The following is a 9,306-nucleotide window of genomic DNA, read 5'->3' on the forward strand; positions in this document are numbered from 1 at the left end:
CCATGTCCGAACAACATTGCTTTGGTTCACTCCGAGATGCCTGAACATTTCCTTTGTTGAGAGCCCTTCCTGGCACAAAGTAACAATGCGGACCCAATCGAACCACGGTATCGACCGTCTAGGCATGGTTGAACTACAGACAACACGAGCCATGTGCCTCCTTCCTTGTGGAATGACTGGAACTGACCGGCTGTCGGACGCCCTCCGTCTAATAGGCGCTGCTCATGCATGGTTGTTTACATCTTTGGGCGGGTTCAGTGACATCTCTGAACAGTCAAAGGGACTGTGTCTGTGGTACAATATCCGTAGTCAACGTCTCTCTTCAGGAGTTCTTGGAACCGGGGTGATGCAAAATTTTGATGTGTGTAAAATCGACTTTTCTTACGGCACTGTATTTTATTTCTCCCAGACACGTTTCGCCTTTTTCAGTTTAAGGCACCATCAGTGGGATCTAGAATGATAGAGTTTTGTTTTGATATGTGGTATTTGTAGATTCTAAAGCAGTTCACGTCTCTGTTTTTATTTAAGTAAGTGATTACATACAGTTCTTCGCGTTTTTGTTGTTGGCAACTCAGTTTCCTCTCATGTGGTCACATGCTGCACGTCTTACTACAGCTCTATTTACGAAAAATTAGCATGTTTTATGTTCAGAACATTTGTTCCTCCCACTTTACATCTTGATTGACATTATTGTGATTCCCTATCAGTGACAGAAGACTGATAGTGCATCACAATAATAAGGTCAGGCAAGATGAAAAGTGGGAAAAGTTCTGAACATAAAAACATGCTTATGTTTCGTAATTGGAGCTGTAGTGCGACCTCCAGCGTGTGACCAGATGAGAGGAAACATAGACGCCAATACCAAACACGCGAATATCTCTAAGCAATCACTTACTTACATAAGAAAACGAGACGTGAACTGTTGTATAATCTAAAAATAACACATATTAAATAAAACTGTATCATTCTAGATCCCACCAATGATGCCTTATTGCCCGCCCGGTTAGCCGTGTGGTTCAAATTCAAATGGCTCTGAGCACTATAGGACTTAACTTCTAAGGTCGTCAGTCCCCTAGAACTTAGAACTACTTAAACCTAACTAACCTAAGGACATCACACACGTCCATGCCCGAGGCAGGATTCGAAACTGCGACCGTAGCGGGCGCGCGGTTCCAGACTGTAGCGCCTAGAACCGCTTGGCCACCACTGCCGGCAGCCGTGTGGTCTAACGCACGGCTTTCTGGAATAGGAAGGAGCGCCTGGTCCCCTGCACGAATCCGCCAGGCGGGAGCCGAACCGCACAATAACCCGGAAATAGTGGTTCGGTGTGGGGTGGCGGAGGGGTGAAGTAGACTGCGGTAGTCATGATGGGGTTGTGGACCACTGCGGCTGCGGCGGGGACGGAGCCTCTCCATCGTTTCTAGGTCCCCGGTTAACATACAATACAATGATGCCCTAAAGTGAAAAAGACGCAATGCGTGTGGGAGAAATAAAATGCAGTGCAGCAAGAAAATTCTAGGTCCCCGGTTAACATACAATACAATGATGCCTTAAAGTGAAAAAGGCGAAATGCGGGTGGGAGAAATAAAATTCAGCGCAGCAAGAAAAGGATGTTTTTATTTACAAATCAAATATTAAATTGAAAGCCCTTTCAAAGACGAAATTTCTACATCTACATCTACATTTATACTCCGCAAGCCACCCAACGGTGTGTGGCGGAGGGCACTTTACGTGCCACTGTCATTACCTCCCTTTCCTGTTCCAGTCGCGTGTGGTTCGCGGGAAGAACGACTGTCTGAAAGCCTCCGTGCGCGCTCGAATCTCTCTAATTTTACATTCGTGATCTCCTCGGGAGGTATAAGTAGGGGGAAGCAATATATTCGATACCTCATCCAGAAACGCACCCTCTCGAAACCTGGACAGCAAGCTACACCGCGATGCAGAGCGCCTCTCTTGCAGAGTCTGCCGCTTGAGTTTATTAAACATCTCCGTAACTCTATCACGGTTACCAAATAACCCAGTGACGAAACGCGCCGCTCTTCTTTGGATCTTCTCTATCTCCTCCGTCAAACCGATCTGGTACGGATCCCACACTGATGAGGAATACTCAAGTATAGGTCGAACGAGTGTTTTGTAAGCCACCTCCTTTGTTGATGGACTACATTTTCTAAGCACTCTCCCAATGAATCTCAACCTGGTGCCCGCCTTACCAACAATTAATTTTATATGATCATTCCACTTCAAATCGTTCCGCACGCATACTCCCAGATATTTTACAGAAGTAACTGCTACCATTGTTTGTTCCGCTATCATATAATCATACAATAAAGGATCCTTCTTTCTATGTATTCGCAATACATTACATTTGTCTATGTTAAGGGACAGTTGCCACTCCCTGCACCAAGTGCCTATTCACTGCAGATCTTCCTGCATTTCGCTACAATTTTCTAATGCTGGAAAACTGGGGGTTAGTCTTTCCCTTGAACGCCACGAAACTAAACCGTCAGAAAGAAAGTCTACAGCAGTCTTTTTCAACCCTCCTGAATACGCGACCCCTTTCCAAGCAAAAATTCTAGTCAGTGGCTGTGATGGAAGCAAATTTAAAGAAAGAAAGAAAAGATTAAAAAAAGAGAGTCAGACAGCAAGAGAGAAAGACTATATGACAACTTTTTAAATATACTTTTATTGTCATCAATCATAAAACTCAATGAGTAATTATATGAGCCGGCCGGAGTGGCCGAACGGTTCTAGGCGCTACAGTCTGGAACCGCGCGACCGCTACGGTCGCAGGTTCGAGTCCTGCCTCGGGCATAGATGTGTGTGATGTCCTTAGGTTAGTTAGGTTTAAGTAGTTCTAAGTTCTAAGGGACTCATGATCTCAGCAGTTAAGTCCCATAGTGCTCAGAGCCGTTTGAACCATTTTAATTATATGAAGCTATCAAACCTTATGCATCAATTCTCAACTAAATATTACAAGAAGGCTGACAGATTTACATTTACATTTATACTCCGCAAGCCACCCAACGATGTGTGGCGGAGGGCACTTTACGTGCCACTGTCATTACCTCCCCTTCCTGTTCCACTCGCGTATGGTTCGCGGGAAGAACGACTGCCGGAAAGCCTCCGTGCGCGCTCGAATCTCTCTAATTTTACATTCGTGACCTCCTCGGGAGGTATAAGTAGGGGGAAGCAATATTACTATACCTCATCCAGAAACACACCCTCTCGAAACCTGGACAGCAAGCTACACCGCGATGCAGAGCGCCTCTCTTGCAGAGTCTGCCACTAGAGTTTGCTAAACATCTCCGTAACGCAATCACGCTTCCCAAATAACCCTGTGACGAAACGCGCCGCTCTTCTTTGGATCTTCTCTATCTCCTCCGTCAACCGTCAACCTCCTGCTACGGATCCCATACTGATGAGCAATACTCAAGTATAGGTCGAACGAGTGTTTTGTAAGCCACCTCCTTTGTTGATGGACTACATTTTCTAAGGACTCTCCCAATGAATCTCAACCTGGTGCCCGCCTTACCAACAATTAATTTTATATGATCATTCCACTTCAAATAGTTCCGCACGCATACTCCCAGATATTTTACCAAAGTAACTGCTACCAGTGTTTGTTCCGCTATCATATAATCATACAATAAAGGATCCTTCTTTCTATGTATTCGCAATACATTATATTTGTCTATGTTAAGGGTCAATTGCCACTCCCTGCACCCAGTGCCTATCCGCTGCAGATCTTCCTGCATTTCGCTGCAATTTTGTAATGCTGCAACTTCTCTGTATACCACAGTGTCATCCGCGAAAAGCCGCATGGAACTTCCGACACTATCTACTAGGTCATTTATATATATATATTGTGAAAAGCAATGGTCCCATAACACTCCCCTGTGGCACGCCAGAGGTTACTTTAACGTCTGTAGACGTCTCTCCATTGAGAACAACACGCTGGATTGGATTTCTTCGAAAGGAAAATGAAAACTCTTAACCAGCGGCAAACTATTATGTTTTAGGTAATAAAATAATATTGTTATTTGATGATTAATATTATGTTACTAATTATTTATTTGTTTGTTTAGTTTAACGATATTTTTATCTGATTTTAGATGACCAGTGCCAATGAGAAAGTGTTATTAGCTAGCTACTGAGTCACATGTCGAGTGGCTGAAGAAGGGAAGCCACATACAGATGCTGCAATCTTATTTTGCCAGCAGCTTTGGTTACAGCCGAAAGTATGTTTGGTAAGGAGGAGGCAAACAAGCTAAAAAGCCTAACACTTTCTAACAGTACCACTGAACGCAGAATAATCGATATGGCCGCAACGTTCGATAAGAATTAGTCGAAAAATTAAAGAAGAGGCCACATTTTGCTTTGCAGTTTGATGAATCTGCTGATGTTTCAGATTGCGCCCAATTTATCGTATTTCTGCGTTTTGAAGCAGATGAAAGTATCGTGGAAGTCATATGAACATTAAAAAGGATAACACTTCCTAATGTTATACAAAATTATATTTGCTTGATCATGAACCAGCTTTCAGCCTCTCATGCCATTTTCATGTGACAACTCACTGTCGCAAACACAGATAAATATGGAGTGCAACTTACACAGATGTTATTTGCACAGAAGATATAAAAATGACAATGTGTTCGCATAGGAAAATATTACAATAATTAAGTTAAGGAAAAAAGGGGGTAAACAAAGTTAAATGTGGAGATAGATGTAACAAATGATAGGAAATAAAACGAATTTACAGTTATAATCTACTATTAGAAACAAAAACTTAATTCAAGATGGGAGAAAATGGAAACTGAGTCTGATAATTTAATACCAGGCTGGCATACAGTGTCATGTGTTTGTTGATTTCCATTATTTCACTTTGGGTCATCTTCTGGATTTCTTTTGACAGACTGTAAAACTTCACATTCTACATCATATGTGCGGTTTTCTGCTAAAAGATGATCAAAGGTCGAATCATTCTTCCTTAATCGCTAGTTTCTCTCATGCTCAAGTAGTCTAACTGCCACAACTCTGCCTGGGTGACGAATATACAGTTTTTCACACTGCTTGCAAATGACGTTGTATACACCACTCTGTCCCAAGGGTTGCCTTTTGTCTTTACTATTGAATAAATTTGTTTATATGTTATTGGTATTATAAAATGCACGTCTGTAGTTGTGAGACTAACTTTTTTGCAAGATTGTCTGAAATGTTGCCAGTGTATGAAATTTTGCAACAGGCTTTGAAACTACTGAGTGATTTCTGTTGGTCAGCGTACAGAAGTGCTTTAATTTTTTTCTTTTCTTTTCTTGTAGAAATTGCACCATCGAATGGAAAGCTACATGTTTGTGCCTGTGTGGATGTTGTGAGCTCGCAGCGGTTACTGTATAAGTAGCTGTTTGTTCTGTAAATGCTAAATACGTGTTTTCTTGTACTAATATCTATATTAAGGTTCAAGAAATTTATAGACACATTATTTTTGCAAAACACTTCCAGTGATCACTACTTGCCAGTGCTTGTGTGACATATTTTTAGAAAAGCACTCGCAACTACGAGACTGATTGGACAAAATGTATTGTCCTTTATAATGTTGGCGCTAAACTATGTCTAGCTATAAAAGTGGGCTCGTTGCGAAATTAAAATCACTAATGCCAAATCTTTGATGGACACCCTACTTTCTTTATCGACAAGCTCTAGTAGCCACGGATCTAACTCCTAAATTAAATGGTGTTCTTAAAGAGGTGCTCAAATTTGTGAACTCAATTAAAGCTGGAGCGCTACAAACTTGACTGTTTAGAATAATTTGTGAAGACATGGATTCACTCCATCGAAATCTACTTCATCACAAAGAAGTCAGGTGGCTTTCCAAGCGAAAGGTATTGACAAGAAAAAAATGAATTGTCAATATTCTAAATCTCGATATGCGAATTACCTTTGTGACCATATTTGGCCATCAAAATTAGCATTTCTTGCAGATATTTTTAACCACCTAAATATTTTAAGCAAGAGCCTCCTTGGGAGAGAAGAAAGCATTATAATGGTCAAGGATAAAATCAAAGGATTTCTCGTAAAACTTCGCTTGTGGTCCATGTCTTTACAAAATATGGTGCTTGAGTCTTTGCCTTGTGTTTAGAAGATTGTCAAAGAAATTGCAACGGACCAGTCGGTGGTAGTAAGATCCCACATTCCTTGCATGATACAGAGCTTGCATAATTTGAAAGCAAAATTATTCGCTGTTTAACACAATGCATTTTTTATAAAATAATCTACGTTCTGTTCAATTAAGATTTAATGTTAAATAAGGAATTACGTAATTTTAATAAAAAATAAATGTCACTTTTCTTAGGCCTATGTTTTTGTGTTACGGGACCCTTAGTATTCAGATACGCACTGGGCTGCTTGTTTCATTTACTTTCACCCTGTTTTGAAAGGAGACAGTATTTGTTTTTAATTAATTGCATGAATATGTGGTATATTTTATTAAAATTATTGTACTAGTTATTTAGAAGATATTTTTCAACTCTTTTATAAAACACTCACATAATAATAGTGATTCACTTCACGGTAATCACAACTAACAACACGAAACAACGAGACATGATCCAGCCGACAAACAACGACGAATTTGTGGGGCTCCCGACCATGTCACAGAGCCATGAAAACCGAAACAACATGGACGTACAACGTGCCAATAACATTGTGACGTAAGTTCCAGCGTGCAACATTCGCTCGGTAGAAATAACTATACTTCGTGCCTTCTCTCACTGCGGCCAATCCTAGCGATCTGTTGTTTGGTTCGAAGCGTGGTTACTGAAATGACCATGATGCGAAATCTTACACTGGAACTTTGTGTTTGTGTGTGTGTGTGTTTTGTTTGGAAATTTGTGGTAAGGTTCTATGGGACCACTGCGGCGGTCATCGGTCCCTAGACTTAAACACTACTTAATGTAACTTAAACTAACTTACGCTAAGAACAACACACGCACCCATGCCCGAGAGAGGACTCTAAACCTCCGACGCGGGAAGCCGCGCGAACCATGATAAGGCGCCCCAGACAACCCGGCTACCCAGCGCGGCTGTGTGTTGTTGCAACCATTTTGTGTCATATTTCAACGTGGGCTTCGTTTTCACGATCTGTGCTATTTTCGTGTGATATTCATACCACAGCACATGATCGGCACGGAAACTAAATTATCACCGCCATTCCAACCCGGAAGTTAATATGGTCCTTCCCCTCTCCCAGCAAACCTTGCTGAGGTGAAATCATGAATACAATTTGCACGGGACAAAGTGACCCTCGCCTCCCTGGTTCTGTTTCAAAGACGTCGGAAGAATTTGGCAGACATCGTGTTGCTTCTCACCGCTGCAAGTCTTGGCATATTTGAAGTGTTAAACATGCTTAAATTAAATTCGTATTCAATACTACAAATAAGTGCCACATAAGAACGTCAGCAACTTTCCAGCGTGCTTTCATTAAACCGCGTCGCCGGCCATAGTGGCCGAGCGGTTCTAGGCGCTACAGTCTGGAACCGCACGACCGCTACGGTCGCAGGTTCGAATCCTGCCTCGGGCATGGATATGTGTGGTGTCCTTAGGTTAGTTGGGTTTAAGTAGTTCTAAGTTCTAGGGGACTGATGACCTCAGAAGTTAACTCCCATAGTGCTCAGAGCCATTTGAACCATTTTTTTGAAACCGCGTCACATCCGTGTGACACTTTCGCCATAAAAGATGGTTATCATAAAATATATGCTATCGGCCATATTGAAACTGTTTCCACTTGCGACCGCGACCCTTCTCGCAAGATTTTGCCCCCCACCCCCGTGGGGGTCACAAGTTGAAGAACTCTGGTCAACAGGAGCATCATATAACAGCGCTCTTGGGTTCAGCAAAGAAAACGTAGAGAAATTCTGTAATATCCTGCGCTTTGAAATTGCAGTATGTTTTCCCTGATTTTATTCCTTTTTCTAATTTTTTTAGTGTTATCTTAATTATTTTTACAAGGGGTCCAATTTTAGCAGCTATTTTTGAAACTCGCTACCAGTAAGTGTAAGTTCTTTTTGAAAATAATTTTCTTTATAATTTATCGTTATATTTTCTATCACTAAAATGTAAATGGTTCATAACGTTATAAAGTGAGTGTTATATGTTTTTAAATCTTTCAATTTTTTTAAAATCGAAAACGAAATGATGGTACGCTTTTAGACACTTCCCTCTATAAATGTCAATGGTGCTCGTTCACTCATAGCAATTTAAGCTGTTTTCTTAGTTTTCTGCCTAACCACACCCATGGAAATAGCGACATAATCAGAAAATATTTGTGACAAGTAAGAATACAAATATCATTGCAGGTCTCAGAATCCGTCACAAGCGAAGGTGGAAAAAAGAGTTAGCATACAAGCCGTGAACCTGTTTTGTTTGACACATTAATACGATGCTTTTAACCACGCGGGCACAATGACAAGTGTAAAGGTGGACGAAAGTTATTTTTTTTTTTTTTTTTTTTTTTTGTAAATTTGTGGTAAGGTCTTATTATGGGACCAAACTGCTGAGGTCATCGGTCCCTGAGCCTACACACCACTTAATATAACTTAAACTAACTTACGCTAAGGACAAGACACACACTCATGCCCGAGGGAGGACTCGAACCTCCGATGGGGCGAGCCGCTCGGACCGTGAAAAGACGCCCCAGACCGCGCGGCTACTCCGCGCGGCAAAGTTATTGTTCATGCTAGGATTTCTTGATGATTTATCGTCGATGCGTCGTTAATAAGGTTACCAACTGTCCGGCTTTTGCCGGACCTGTCGTGCTTTTTACAGTCCTTTCCGGCAAAATACACGCAAGTGAAGCCTACCTGGCTTTTGTTAGGATTTTTTGTGGTGAAATAGAGGACGCGCAACTAGGCATGTTCCAAGCTAATAACGTAAGCGCGAGGAACAGGTATATGGGAGAATAAGGAGTTATGTCACAAGGATATATAGACATACCAACCAGTGCTATTCTCATGTATCTGCCCTGTGGTTTTCTTAGTAGACAGAACGAGCCTAATACACAATGTCACAACCACGCTAAGCACAGAGCGAGCGAGACAAAATGGAACATCCCGAACAGTCGATACCAAACCTCCCCAGCCCCGCCCCGCGTCGCTCCACTGCACCTGCGCGTCGGTCCTATCGGTGCTGAGGCATGCAAGTGCGAACGAGAGTTAGTTGCGCTGCACCATCGCAGTTCTATTTTAATTTCCTTATGTCTGATTGAAATGACGGAAGTTACTGAATAGCTTTTCATTTTCCGTCACAGGAGTA

The sequence above is a fragment of the Schistocerca serialis genome, chromosome 3, assembly GCF_023864345.2.
Source record: "Schistocerca serialis cubense isolate TAMUIC-IGC-003099 chromosome 3, iqSchSeri2.2, whole genome shotgun sequence".
Classification (NCBI taxonomy): Eukaryota; Metazoa; Arthropoda; class Insecta; order Orthoptera; family Acrididae; genus Schistocerca; species Schistocerca serialis.